A 16,502-nucleotide genomic window follows, 5' to 3' on the forward strand; every position below is an offset into this window, starting at 1 on the left:
AGCGATAGCACAAACATGATGGTAAAGAGCAGCTTCATGGATGAGCAAACTGCTTTGCATAGATTCGTGAAGCAAATGTTACACATTCAGCATTGGTGGAGAGTTGCAGAGGGAAAGGAAACATACTGTGGAATGGTATTTTTTTGTGAATTTTACTGTTTATTGTATGAAATTCATGTTTTGCTTGATTTATTTTAATTAATGGATTTCATGTTTACTGATTGTCTTTGATATATTCTCTATTGTTATTAACTACTTTGCTTATTTTTGTGGCAAAGCGCAGTATATTCATAAAATAGCCGGCCATTTGCAGGACAGCTTGGCAGGGTGTATACCAGGCAAAAATTTGAGGACTTGGATATGGCAGCAAACACCACGTAAGGTATCGACGATGACCATACAAGGGGAAAAATAATTATCTTGTGTCACATACTAATAGATCTAAAAGAAGGATATGCCAGTAAGCACCACGTATCTCATCAACGATGACCATGCAAAGAGGAAAAAATAACTATCTCGTGTCACATACTAATAGGTCTAAAAGAATCTCATAGGGTCAACATAAATTTGAAGTTTGCGTTGACATTGAGAATGAAGATTTAAGATGTGAATGTAGATCTTGGGATCATACGAGTAAGAATATCTTTTCGTGATCGGGTAACATTTTAGGGATAATTCCTTTTGTTATAATTTCATTAAAGTTTACCATTATCTTCAGGTCTTTTTTGCGTACATTTGCTGCTTGCGTTTATGCAGTGTCAAGTCAAGCGTATACTATCGAAGTACATGCCTAGAAGGTACACCAGGAACATGAGAAAAAATAAATCATATGACGTTCATGACGAGAGGTGGGTTGGTTCAGATGAAAATAACAGAGTGTTTCAGACATAATACTTTGGCAATGGCAGTTGTCTGTGGAGGAATCAGGTCTAGAGCAGCTACTGACAGGGCTACTAACGTGCTTAAGGCCCTTCGTAAACAGGTCGATGAAATTCCAAGGGATAATATGGACAACTCCACCTCGCGTACAGATGAAGTTATTGAGTCGATAGAAAGTGCCTGCGAGAATCAGATATCAGCGACTTCAGAACTCAATGCTATTACTATCAGTTTTTAGCCTGTTGTAGCAGATATCAGTCGAGTTGCACCTCCCCGGTCCAAGACAAAGGGAAGAACGCTGGAAAAAGGTGAGACACAAACATTGGGAGTAAGAGGTCCTAAATTATGTAATAGGAACTGTAGTATTTGTGGGGGTATAAATAGGACACAACACTGCAAGCTGCCCTAAAAATCCAAAAAACTTTGAGAGAATAGCACAGCTTAGCAAGATTAGGAAAAGAGGGAGGCCAAGAGGAAGCGGTGTAAAGAAGCATGTGCCTTAGAAGACCCTAAGGCGCTCACTCGATGAAGATCTTCACGTCACTACTCGAAGGATCAAACATGATCTTACTTCATTGGAAGGGGAAAAAGAGTTTGAAGAATATATCTCCGATCAAGATTAGTGACACTTAGTTTCAAATACTTGCTGATTTATATGGAATATTTGCTAAACCTATCAATAAAGTTTGCTATGTTCAACCGGAATGTGTATTCCGGCATTTTAAAGGTCGTTTTTCCATCATGAATGTAACTATACATGACATATTCGGTTTTTAGATTATAAACTTGCGTTTAAACACATCAATAATTTTCATTAAAACGGGGTGCACAGATGTTCCTGTATTCGGGATGAAGAATTACGGTTTTATATACATCATTTTACTAGTTCAAATACATATTTTGGTGCATTATATTTTCAAGTTTATGACTTTCCAATAACGAACATACATTTGAATCCCGTGTATAAAAGTAATAGGCCACTACACAAATCATTCCCGGTAAAATTCTACAATTGTCTTCCTTTTTTACTGGATTAAGATGGTAAATATGTTGATTTAAACCGTTCGTAGATTATTCATAAACTTTGATATTATGTAGTTTTAAAAACCAGAAATTTAAAGTATTTAAATATGAAAAGTATAATAAATAAAAATTAACGCATGCTATTTACTGCTTTTTTGTTCATCTGTACTTACTTTTTTTCTGGTTCCTCTAATATTAAATGACATCGAATATACTATTTTTACTTTATTCCGTTTTTTCGTTATATTAACATATGTTCAATTGGTTTTCCGGTTTTGCAAATAGGAGCTCGATTAAGGAGAGATCCGACGATTAGAAGCCTATTACTATTTTTTAGATTGGGCTTCCGGTTTCTTCCTCTCCAAATCGCGCTGGGATGCTCTGGTGAGGTTGTACCGGAAACTGGCTGGCCTGTGGAATAGTTATTACAAATGGCCGGCGCGTGGAATAGTTATTACACGTGCAACACGTTAAATAGTGCACCGCTATAAAATGTATATACTACTTTCTTATATATATATATATGTATATACTTCTTTATAAATGAAGTATATATTTTTTTTTAAGATATATATATATATATATATATATATATATTATGTTTTAAGATGTACCTACTCTTTTTTAACACCTATTAGAGGGGGAGTATATACAACCGTGAGTAAAAAAGTTTCCTATATATAAACAACCCTTTTGTATATGCATCTATATATAGTATTTAGGTTTATTTATTTTATTCTTTATTTTTTATAAAAAAAAATATTTTTTTGGTTGTCGATAAAATTGGGCTGTTCTAATCTAGCATGCACTATTATAGTTAAATTGACTACAAAGTAATATTGATTATATCTGCATACACTATAAATGAACTTTCTGGTACGTACATTATATTTTTTATATTTCTAGCATTATCTGTGAATTAATAAGCAAAACTATATTTGCATTGATGAGTTCAATACGTAGTTCTCAAGTTTGACAGTTTTGATGATTAAGTTGCATCTTATCTTTATGCATGTGTTATCGGTCAATTTATTCATGGTAATTCTTATTTCATTTATATTTGTATCATATTCGTGCCATACATTTGAACTTTCATCCACCTTAAAATATGGGATTCAGAATCATAATTTGAGAAATGTGAATTAGGATACGGAAAGAGCGCTTTCCTACCCTATTCAGTCAATTGTAATATTATGCATTTCAGCTGCAGTAGCTTTGAGAATACACCTACATGCATGCGCGCACAATCTCACTATGCTGATCGCCTGATCATATGTACACCATCTGGTCTAGCAAAAGTTACTGTGTCTTGAGGGGCAAATTTCCTTGTCCTCTGAGGTACTTGTGATTTACCTCATCATCCTGATAAAAAAAAGCATTACAGAAAATCAATTGCGAAATCATAACCCACTTAAGGCCCATTAGGGGCCCAAGTAGCTATGACACATGGGCTTCCTCTGCATACAAGTGATTTTTTTAGATTTCGAAAATTAAAAATTAAAAAAATAGTTGTCCATTTGAAAAAAAATTACAAAATTAGGCTACTGTCATCCTTCCAACAGGCAAAAGGTTTTAAAAATATAAATCAGTCGCCTTTCAATAGGCAACATGTTTAAAAATAAAAAATGTTGTTTCATTGAGCTCAAAATTCAAAATACTATCGAAGTAGTCATGAAAAATTCTAAAATTATTTTGTGGTGTAGATGATGCTATAATCTAGCCCTTAAAAAAATTATCTCAAATAATTACTTGTACAATGAGAAATAAAAAAGACAAATTTCATTGCACAGAGTGTGACGGTGAGAACCGTCCAAATTGCATTCAAAATAATCAAATCAGGCGACTGGTCCAATAAGATGAGAGCTAGCATGCCCATTTCTCGACATGTTGCGTGCTAACTATGGGGGAACCATCTAAATAATATTCTAATTAATTACCAGAAGGATAATTATTCATAATCACAACCTCGATGATTAACCAAAATATCATCCCGGTAGTCCCGACACGTATTTTGTGCTTAAGATCAGAACACATGCCTTTACAACATATAGCATCACAACACAGCTTAAGAAAGAGCAAGTAATTAACATTATATTACAAGTTCTTAAGCACTACCAAGTTATTACAATTTACAGCAACAGAGAGCTAGGAGGAGACTAAAACTTGTTCAACTCCTAACTAACAAAAGAAACTACGTAGCGGAAGCGGAAGCTAAAGCTATAAACGGTAAAAGGAACATGGAGCCATATGCCCTTAGGCTCAGTCACAAAAGCGCGCCAACAGAGTAGGATGCACTACTCATGCCCGCCACCACTCTCGACAGGTGTGAAGTAGCCAAACACCATTTCCTCCTCACTTGCAAAACCTATAGAGCAGCTGAGTACGAAGGTACTCGCAAGACTTAATCCATATAGAGCACATATAAATATCTCGACTCCAAGGATTATGCACTGAGCTATTAGTAAGAAAAAGACCTCAAGGTTAAATACATTAATATACTTAAGCAACTTAGACATATGTGTGAGCACCTAAACTTAACAAACAACAATACCATCATACCCTGCAATGACCAACTGCACATAAATGTAACTAGAACCATTATAAACATGTATGTAACACGAACCATCTTCCCCATAACCGACAAATCCAACCACAAACCACAACACGTGACTCTACGATAGTGCACATGGACAGAAGACATGCTCATGACTGAGAGTGCGGCAGTTCAAACTATTTTTACACCCTGCAGGGGGATACTCCTTTACCCACATGACACGAGGACCATTCGGCTTGCATGACCACACAGGTTCATACAAGGGGGTACTTGTGACAACCTTTCCCAAGAAGCTCCAACCATTTGATACATGCATCGCTCAGCGCGGAGGTATCCAGAACTACTCCCGGAGCAAACTAGATACCTCTACAAGCCCGCCCGCTCACAACGTCGATGTTCAGGCCCAAATGATCCCAGCTACAGAGGTAGTCAGCTTACCTTACCATTAGATCAGCATGTGGTAAGTATAGTAAGTGCTAAAGCCAAGGGAGGCTAACAGTTGGTGCTTAACCAATGCAAGGCGGTCTACGGTATCTGGGCTCCCTCCCCGAACTACCCCGGAAACCTCCTCCAAGGTGGATGATACCCTTAACACCGCTCATATCTCGTTTCATTCTCACATCTCAACCATCTCAACAACTTAATCAATAGTGTGAAACATTAAGTAAGCCCTAAGCTCACGAACAACGGTATCATCGTCGCTCGACTTCTATCAAGGACATATGCATTGCTAAGCATATCGAACAACTCTTAGGCTAGACATCAACAATATTATTGAGGTGACAAGGATGAAGGTAATCAACAATTCAAGATAGAGGATATGCAATACAACATAGGTTCTACCTATTTTTGCCCGACATCGACTCGCTACTCATGAAACATACATATGCATAATTATCAAAATTTGACTTCATTCAATTCAACACAAGGGTTCAATATGCTTAGGTGCTTACCTTGCTGCTCTGTTAGCTGCCTGATACTACCCGCACAAAATTCACAGAAGTAGGGTCCTTGGTGTTGCCCTCGCTCGCCTGAACTGTTGGATCGACGCTCTCTAAAAGAAACATAGGTGCAATGCATAAATAAATGAACAATACAAAAAGGATGCATAAAATGCATGCTAAAGTAATAGTGGAGCACCAAGAATCAAAAATATTCGTAAAAGACCGCTAAGGGACTAGGGCTTCAAAGTGTGAAACCTCGGATAAGCCAACTTAAAGTGCACCAAGCCTTCTGTGGGTGGCGATCAAATCGGCCCTGGGGTGGCGGTTAGACTGTTAGCCAGTAGAGAGTTTTGGGGGCTGGCAGTCGAACCGACATTGATCCGGTGGTCAGACTGCCCACCAACGGTCAGATCGGCCCTAGCGGCGGTCTAACCCCTGTATAGAGATCTCACTTTGGACCTTCTAGTCCCAAATAGTGGTCAAACTGGCCCTAGCGGCGGTCGGACCGTCAGGCCTTGACAGCAACACCCTTGTGGGGTTGTCAGCGAGAGCTCCGGCGAGACTCTTGACCACAGAGGGTACATAAATGCTCTATGGGACTAGTGAAGTGTTTCTAAAGTGATTTAGACTACCTTCACCGAGCTAAACTCAAAATGCCCCATGAATTGGACCTAGGCTAGGTTGAGTTTTGGGCCTAAACGACATGCGGGGGGGGGGGTTGAATCGAGTTCGGAAACAACAAAAAAATGGTAGGGGAAGCCTTACCTTAGTGCATTGAAGCTTTCTAGCGGATGGGTTTGCTTTGAGAAGGCTTCGATTTGCGGATTGGCTCTCGGGGTGGTGGTGGAGCTTGAGGTAAACGGTGGGTCTCCGGCAAGGGAGAAGAGGCGAGATGCTTGGGGAAGTCCTTCGGGAGCTTGTGAGAGGATCTCCAGCCCTTGAACCCGATGAAAAAGGAATCCCTCTCCCTTCTAGTGTTGGGTGGAGAGAGTGAGAGAGAGAGAGAGCGGATAAGAGAGTGAGAGAGTCAATCAACCACCTTAAATCAAGGCTCTGTGTGCTGGCGGTCAAACCGTGTAGGGCGCCAGTCAGACCACAGCAAGCACACGTGGTAAGCCCACGTGACTACCACTTAGAGGTCAGACTGCAGGTGATCCCAGTCAGACCACGAGAGGGGTTTGTGCTAAATCTTTCTAAGTATTCCTTCTTTCCCTTCCCTTTCTTCTCCAAAGGATCTAGGGCTTTTCTAAGGAGCTCTAAGCCATCTCGAGGGTGTTTGAAACACCTTCGAACTAACTTTGTCAGACAATTATGTAACAGCACAAGTGATAACACATGCGATAATGGTTAAGCAATGCTTAATTACAGCTTATCATTTTTGGGACATGACACTAACCCACATCTCAAAGCCACAGTCACAGCCATAAATGATTATAACGAATACAATCTTGGTAGTCTCGGTATGTGTTTTATGCCTAGGATCGGAACACACATTTACAACGAGCTTCATTATATCAAGGTGTAATCAAAAGCAAGTAATGTAAATATATTATAAGTCTTTAAGTCATTACAAGTTCAACAATTTAGTACTACTTGCTGAAATTAAAGGATGAGAGGGAATAAACATGTTTGGGCTCTCAACATAGCATCAACAGACACTAGAATTAACAAAATACATCAAGTTCATATCCTAGCATCTTAATGTTACTACGCAGCAGTAGAAATATAATCTAAAACAACAAAAGGGGTGGTGCATTGCCCCTAAGGCACCACTGAATGACCATGAGTAACACCCCACTACTCTTGCTTATCACCGACATCGAAGGGCACAAAGTAGCCATATACTAATCCATCCTCACCTATAAAAACTCAACAATAGCAATATGAGTACGAAGGTACTCGCAAGACTTACTCATATAGGTACATATAATAACTCGACTTCATTGGAATGGGTAGCAAGGAGTAGGCTACAAGGTTAAATGAATTTATACACAAAAGCAATTTATTGACTCAAGAGTGTGAGCACATAACATATATCAAAACTTGTGTGTTCCTATCATGAGAACATAAGTATAAACATAACTGACATCAGAACATGCTCATCTCAACATAGAACATACACGAGTCACTTCCCAAAATACCATATACTTCCACATTCACTCCACATCAGAAACTCTATTATTGGTGTCCAATAGATATTAAGCATGCTCATGGCCAGGAGTGCAACAATTCAAATTGATCTTACACCCTGTAGGGGTACTTCTTTACCCACATGACATGAGACCATGCGACTCATGCAACCAATCAAATTGCAAGACAGGATACCCATGACAACCTTTTCCAATTAACCACCGACCATTTGAATATGTGTCTCTCGGTGCAGAGTCCACTTAAGTCTACTCCCAGAGTAACCTCAAGTGTCTCTATAAGCCCTCCTACTCACACCATAGATCTACAAGCCAAAGGATCACAGTAACAAAGGTATTCGGCTCATCTTTACCATATTTGGATATGTGAAAAGGACGGACAAGTGCTTGAGCCAATGATACGAATGATCGGTGCTTAAACGACCTAGGTGGGCAAATGACCTTTGAAACTCTATTCCTAAACCATCCCTAATGCCTACCTAAGTCTAGTCTCATCCTCACATCTTATCATCCCAGCATCCTTATTTTGGTGAAATATTGTTAAGACCTAAAGCTTGTGAATGATGAATGAACCACCACTCAATTTCTACCAGTGGCCTAAGCTTGCTAAGCTCATGTCGCACGGTTGATATAGTCGAAGTTAGCGTGTGCGAAGTCATCATGGCCGAAGCTCCTCTGGTCAACGGAGTCATAGTCAATGGAGGTGAAGTCGATATGCCCGAAGCCCCTCTGGCGACGCGGTTATTGTTGTGGTCCACGCATGTGAATACGTCACAACTGAAGCCCCTTTGGTCAATGTAGTTGGAGTTGACGGAGGCGTAGTCATCGTGGCTGAAGTCGTCGGCCAAAGCCCCCCTGGTCGACATAGTTGGAGTCAATGAAGGCGTAGTTGTCATGGCCAAAGTCATCGGCCGAAGTCCCCCTAGTCAACGTAGAAGTCGACGTGGCTGAAGGCCACTCTAGTCAAAGTAGACCGGGGTGAAGCCGTCAAGGACTCCATCCACAATCTCATCGACGCTATCTAAGCCAAAGGTGACGGTGAGGGCGACACTGCTTGATTTGATGCCGATGCCGAAGTTAATGATGAGTCGATGTCGAAGGGGCCAACATAGCCGAAGTAGTAGCCACTATCGATGAAGGTGATTGGCAAAGCCCCGTGTGCGAAGCGTCCTTCAGCTCCACGGAGCACAAAGGGCCATGTCTTCAAGACTTACTGGCTGAGGTTTGAGTGGAGTGTTGCTTTTACTTGAAGCTGAGAGGCACCTCAGTCCTCTTCGAGGGGCCTTGTTCGCCTTTTAATTCAATTGGTGCGCTGCCTTTACCTAAGGAGCAGGTGCACTTCGACTTCCTATCCTACAGGACCATAGGTGCTTCGTATTCTTTTTGGAGATGAAAAACACATTATAATATATGTATGTTAGATGTGTGCACATGAAGAATAAATATTTAAATGCATTAATGTAATCTGAAGGTTTCTTTTGCCTTCAGTGCAAGGGCAGACACTATTAGCCCCCATTTTTTATTTTAAGTCGCAAGGTGTGCTACATTTGTTCTAAGGTCTGGTAGCACTTCGGATTTTAGTTCTCGAATATCTCTTTTTCCTTCGGTACGGGGGCAGGCACTCTTAGCCCTCATCTTTTATTTCAAGTCGAGAGGTGCGTTGCCTTTATTCTAAGGTCAAGCAACAATTTGGCTTTTTGTTCCTGAAGGTCTCTTTTGCCTTCGATGCGTGGGCATGCTCTCTTAGCCCTCGTCTTTTATGCATGTGATAAATAAATGCATGAAAGAGTGCAAATGAAGTGTAAATGCTTTAGCACAATGATAAATGTAGTAGCGAAGGATAAAATCTTCGTTATATGAGGGAAAAGCTGCATCCTGTGAATTAAAAATTCCTGTATATGAGAAATAAGAGCTTTATCATGTGAAGGTTAAAACATGTGTATGAGGAATAATTATTCCCTCAAGCGAAGGCTAAAAACCCGCATATGCGAAAAACAATTGCTTCGACACACAGAGGAATGGTAAATACTGAATAGAATGGATAATCCCCCATGCAAAGGGTGAGATTCTTGCAATTGTAGAGAATGTGCTTCAATACATATAAGTAATGTAAGCATAAAGAAAATGAGTACTTCGGCAATTGTGCGAAAGATACGTGCTTCGCTCCGTATGCGAGTGTTCAAAAAAGTAAACATACGTGAAAGGGTAAATATCTCGATGCACTTATGCAATGCAAAATGTGTGAAGCGTATGCATTCCCGAGTGATGATGCTATGCACATGTATGAAAAGTATGTGCTTCATTGCAAATGAGTAATGAAGATATACATACATGCAAAGCATATATACGCGCGAAATATGCATTCATGCAAATGCACAAAAAAATGAACACCTCGGCACGTAAACGCGATGTATGAAGTGTATTTTTCGCCATATGAAATAAAACATATATGAAGGATGGACGTCTTGTCACACCGAAGTAAGAAAGCTCTCAAGCGAAGGGGAAGGAGCTTATACAAAGGGCCTAAACCTGCAAGCAAGGAATGAAGTTCCTCGAGCGAAAGGTTAGTACACATATTCAAAAGAATAATTACTTTGGACGCGTGCAAAACAAGCACATGTAATGTGAGTATGCGAAGAGTAAAACGCTTCGGCATGTAAAAATGAGCTACATCATGCGAAGAGTAAGGACCTGCATGGGAAGAAGAAATAGTCCCTCAAGCGGAGCATAAAAACCTGCATATATTCATGATGAGTAAAATCAATACTTTGACTTGTTTATGCTATGCAAATGCATAGATGAATAATTCAGTATTCATGCGAAAATACGTGCTTCGATGCAAATGTAATGCAAACTCACGAAAAAAATAATCGCTTCAACATACAAGCCATGGGCAGATGTGATGCACACATGCGAGATAAATACTTCGGTAAGGAGCTCTCATTCGCTTATTCATTCACACAAAGGGTAAAGAGCTTCACAACAAAGCCTGTCATGTTTAACGACAAAGTTGAGATCTAGTCGATGCTCAGACACACGAAGCTGGACAATGCCTATCTAAGAAAACCGAGCTGGTTGTGCTTCGCTCGTCACTCACTACTTGCAGAGTTTTCATGACAATAACAGTGCAAATCGCCACGTGCAAGCAGTTGACAATGCTCCCTAGCACAAGGAACGATAGCTCAACGGGGCAACTTGTCAACACAAGGTGCTTCACTCGTAACTCAATAGGTCAGCACGTGAAATTAACATTCAAATGCACTACTAATCCCAGCACAAGATACGATAGCACGTTGACATGCTTTGAAGATAAAGCAAAAAAGATAAATCACGCCTAACAAGAGGCAAAGGAACTAGTGGTCTAGAGGTGAGGATTGCCGCCCGCAACCTGAGATATCCAGGTGTAGGATCAAGGATACCGACTAGAGGGAGGGTGAATAGACGGTTTTATAACTAATTGCAATGTGATCAAGAAAACTTGCGGAATTTAAACTTATGATCACTAAAGTAATAAAAAGGGACAATTAGAGCTATATTGAAGGTTTGCAAACCTAGGGTGACAAGCAACAATTCAAAGTCTACGAATATAAATTACTTGAAGTAAATTGCATGAAAGGTAAATAGCTCAACATTGAAGAAAATTTCTCAAGGAACACAAAGGATTTTTCCCGTGGTATCGGTGATTTGGCGATCACCCCTAATCCGCGTTGAGGTGAGTTCAAGCTTCAATCTGCTTCTCTATCAAGTGTCAAATCTCACAAGAGAAAAGGCTCACACCGAGCAACTTGATCTTAAGCCTGAATTGACAAGAACTACTCAGACCTCAATTCCACTAGCGATGCACTTCGCCGCTCCAGCAAGGCGTGCTCAAGCCTTTCACAACCACCACCGCGGCTCCTTCACAATCTCTCGAAGGGCTCGATGGTGCCACAACCTCCAAGCCGTCTAGGAGGCGGCAACCTCCAAAACTAAAAAGCCGATGACGCTTGCTTGAAGATTCACTAGTGCCCAAATGCTCAAACTCTCAAGTTTATGCACTAGATGCTCTCAAATCTCACAAGAATGCAATCTCTAAGCAAAGTGAGTGAGAGAGGAGAAACAAGAGCTCCAAGTATGTGTATGAAGCGTTAGGGGTGCAAGAGAGAGGTCCAAATGACCAGCACACTTCATATTTATAGCCAACTCATAGAATTCGACCGTTACAATGCTCTGACACACGAAGTTGACCCTGGCGGTCTGACCGAGCCATGTGTCGGTCAGACCGGCCGAGCTATCCGCTACAGCAAACGGCTACTTTGACTTTGTGACACAGCCGGACGGTCGGACCGCCGACCCCCTAAGACATACAGTCAGCACGGAAAGTCTCTGCACGGGGCTGGTGTGACCGAGCCGACCCTTCGGTCAGACCGAGCACACAAGAAAGCCAAGCTGCCAATTCTTATACAGCGGTCTGACCGAGCAAGCACCCCAGTCAGACCGAGCGAGCACCCCGAGCACTCCGGTCAGACCGACAAGCTGAATAAACTAAGCACTGCTCTTATAAAGACAGCGGTCAGACCGCCCATAGGCGCGGTCAGACCGCCAACAATAGATCACCCCGAGACAGCCTTTTCCAAAGATTTTTTCTCTCTAACAAGATTTTGACATCTATATGAATGCAAGTTTGAGCAAGTTGGCACTATAGAGACTTCAAGTAACCATACATCAACCCCTCTTTATAGTACGACATTTAACCTATAAATCCGGTCAATTTCTTCTCTAAGAACCTTTGACCAGCAAAATTAAAATGCCCTAACATATACCTTTGCCTTGAGCTAGCCTTTTACGCCTTCCACACATGCATCTCTCTAGCTCCGCAACATCTTCATAACTAACCTTTTCACAACTCAATTTAAACGAGTTAGTCCACAAAGATATATTGTCATTAATTACCAAAACCCAATTTACGGGCCTAGATGCTTTCAATCTCCCCCTTTTTGGTAATTGATAACAATATCTAAAAGAAGTGTTGTGTATAAAGTTTTGAGCCCACTTTTAGCACAAGGCGTAAAGAAGACTCGAGGGTGAGTTTCTATAGCAAGAATTTCAAAGATGTGAAATTTGAAGAAATTACATGCTGTACAAACTCATGTAAGGTAAGCTCCCCCTACATATGTGCCCATAAGAAATAAAGAAGAATAAATGGCACATGACATAGATTGTAATGAAAATTTTGACTGAGTTTACCTTACTTTCTTGGATCCGAGGAAGAGAAAATAACAAAGAAATTTCTAATAAGCATATCATTCAAAGTGCTTCTTCCTCAAGATATCCAATCAAATATAGAACAAGAATATTGTGATGAATAAAAAGATACACAAGTAATTAAACATAGTCCATCATATATTACAATAAACACATAGTTCAAATATAGTACTTATGCAATACAAATAAATTAAGATGCAATGCAACAAACATCACATAAGTCCATATGCATAAGCAAATAAAAGATAGATGACAATTCTTCATTTCTTCTCCCCCTTTGGCATCAAGTACCAACAAGGTCTACTCATCACTCGGAGGAGGTGGAGGAGGCTGTGGATAGACATTATAGAAGTGTTGAGTGAAAGAGGCAAAGCTGCTAGTGAAGTCATAAAGCTCATGTTGCAGATTCTGCTGCTCAAGAGACACATTGTTGAACATTTTAGTCAGTTCTCTGTTCTGAGCTGCAATGTCCTCTCTGACAAGAGCAATATCATTCCGATGTGCTTGAATGACCGGCTAAAAGAAGGACGCGGGAGGATGTGCCTGAAAATCTGTGAATTGCTGTGGAAAGCCTGCAAACTCCTGTTGAAAACCATGAAATTGTTGTTGCAAGCCTAAGAAACACTGTGGTGCATCTGCTTGTGCTGCCTCTTGGACTGAATGTGCTGGAGGAGGGACATAATGCTGATGCTCACCGCCTTGTCCTCCCTGAGGTACACCCTGATCATCCAGACCTCTACGAAGAATTTCTGGATTTACCTTGAAAGGCTGATAACCCAGATGTTTGCAAGTACAAGATGATATTGGAAAGTTGGTCTTTATAAGCACAAGAGACATAATATAAGGAGCAAAGGAGAGATTTGGCTTAATACTCACAGTGATATGATCAATTTCCCTCATAATATACTTAATGACATTAATTTTGTGCCTCTGCATGATATGATCAATAAGATTCCAATGGATATCCCGAATGGCCTCATTGTTCCCACTCTTAGGAGCAAAGGTGGCTCTCATGATTTTGTTAATAGCAGCGAGGAGCACCTTTAAGCCTGTAACAGTCCCAAGGATAACTCTGGGAACAACTCCTTGTGCTTCATATTAAGTGTGCCATTCATTTTCAGTCAAGACCACTTCTCTATGCACATCACGAGAATCAAAAACTTCATTATAAGGAATTCTAACAGCATTAGCAAAATCCTGAAACGAAGCCTGATATTTCTTGGTCCCTATCATCCATTCAATTATCTGATTTTCATGAGATATCTGTACTGTGGCATAAAACTGTTTGATAACCCAGATTAAGAAACTTATAAAGCCCTAACTCTTGAAAGATATTTTTTAGAGCTGCCAAGTTAGGTTGACTTCGGATATATGTCCAATCAATCCATTTATGCTTCAAAACTTGCTTTTCCACAATAAGACCAAAGAAAGCATCTTGTTGAACCATTGTATAGAATTGAGGAATAGATGCATCATTTTCCAAGTCATACTGATATTTACTTCTGGCTTTAGTGTATGCAGATGCAATCCAGTGTTTTCTATGACCAGTGTATTCTTGAAAATTAAACTCATTATCATCATCACTAGTTTTCTCATTCATCTCATCATCATCAAAATTACTTGCAAAAGAAGAAGCTTCCTCACCATATGTGCCTTGAGAAGGCATCCAATCAGAACCTTGATCATCATCATCTGAATCTATTGCCTCATGTCTCCTCCTTTTTACTTTACTGGCCAAGGTCTTCTTCCACCTTCCAAATCCACTTGTTCCTTCACCTCTACTGAGCGTACAACAATCATAATGCATCAAATAAAAGAAACAAATTAAAACATGCTAAAACAGAGATTAATTCAACGTGACTGCCACAGAGGACACAAGAATATCCCCCTTGTTTATGAAAATTGAAGAAATCCAAACCCATTGAAGTTTCCATCCAACCAAAAACTTGAGAATACCATAGAATAGATGATAGCAACACATTCCCATAAATTTTTCTTCAAATCCATGGCTCAAAGTTGGATCCCCAATCTCAAACCCTAGGTATCAAAAATACCTTGAAATCCATGGTAAATAGAGAGGGATTTGAGAAAATACCGAGAAGCCATGCGAGAGAAGTCCTCGGTTAGACCGGGAAAGGTCTCGGATAGACCGGGAGCAAGGGATTTGAGGTTCTTGAGTTTTGACCTTAAGCACTTTTGAGAGGGAGGGGGTATGCTCGGTTTGGAGAAGAAGGGTTGGAACCCGACGTGGATAAGGTTGACCTGGGCAAATATGACCGTGGCGGTCAGACCGTGAGCCCCACCGGTCAGACCGTGACGGCACAGAGACAAATTTGCTCTGGCGGTCAGACCGAGAGACCCCGGCGGTCTGACCGCAGTAATCATTACTTGCTGAATTCAAAATTTTGAGCATACAAGCAAGGTTAGAGATAACAAAAGAACTTTGAGATGATATATATGATGGATCCATATGAGTAGAGACATAGATAAACTCACAAAATATATGAACTTGAATTTAAATAGAAATAAATTTAAATATGCAAGAATAGCAATAAAATAGAGTAACAAGAACTTGTAGGACATTATAAATGCAGTAACAAGAGAACACGTAAAGCATGGAATATGATACTTGAACAAATAAATACAAAAACCATATGTGTCCAAAGTTTCAAGCAACATTTGAGAAGTCGATGACGTTAAACTCATTTCGCAATTTGCAAAAACGACTCTCATCTAATGGTTTGGTAAAGATATCCGCTAGTTGGTCTTCGGTCCGAACACTATCAACTAAGATATCGTCTTTGCTAACATGATCTCAAAGAAAATGATGGCGAATATCTATATGCTTGGTTCTAGAGTGTTGGACCGGATTTGTGGCTATTTTCACGGAACTCTCATTGTTACACAAAAGAGGCACTATTTTGAACACCACACCATAATCTAGCAAAGTTTGCCTCATCCAAAGCAATTGAGCACAACAACTACCCGCGGAAACATATTCGGCTTCGGCGGTAGAAAGTGCTACGGAGTTTTGTTTCCTGGATGACCACGACACTAGTGATCTGCCAAGGAATTGGCAACTACCGGAGGTGCTTTTTCTATCAACCTTGCAACCGGCATAATCGGAATCCGAATAGCCGATTAGCTCAAACTTAGCACCTTTTTGATACCAAAGCCCTATGCTAGGAGAGTATTTCAAATATCTCAAAATACGCTTAACGGCCATCAAATGACATTCTTTAGGGGATGCTTGAAACCTTGCACACATGCAAACACTAAACATGATATCGGGCCTAGATGCGGTAAGATAAAGCAAACTACCTATCATTGATCTATAAAGCTTTAAATCTACCGATTTACCTCTCTCATCAAGATCAAGATGACTATTTATTGTCATAGGAGTCTTGATAGGCTTCGCATCTTCCATACCAAATTTCTTCAATAAATCCTTCAAATATTTAGATTGACTAATTAAAGTCCCATCTTTGAGTTGCTTGATTTGAAGTTTGAGAAAGAAACTCAATTCACCAATCATGGATATTTCAAATTCCCTTGACATCATTTCACCGAATTCCTCACAAAAATCTTTGTTAGTGGATCCAAATATGATATCATCAACATAAATTTGACAAACAAAGAAATCATTACCAATAGATTTAGTGAACAATGTAGTATCAACTTTCCCAATTTTGAAGCCCTTTGAAACAAAAA

The sequence above is a fragment of the Phragmites australis genome, chromosome 4, assembly GCF_958298935.1.
Source record: "Phragmites australis chromosome 4, lpPhrAust1.1, whole genome shotgun sequence".
Taxonomy (NCBI): domain Eukaryota; kingdom Viridiplantae; phylum Streptophyta; class Magnoliopsida; order Poales; family Poaceae; genus Phragmites; species Phragmites australis.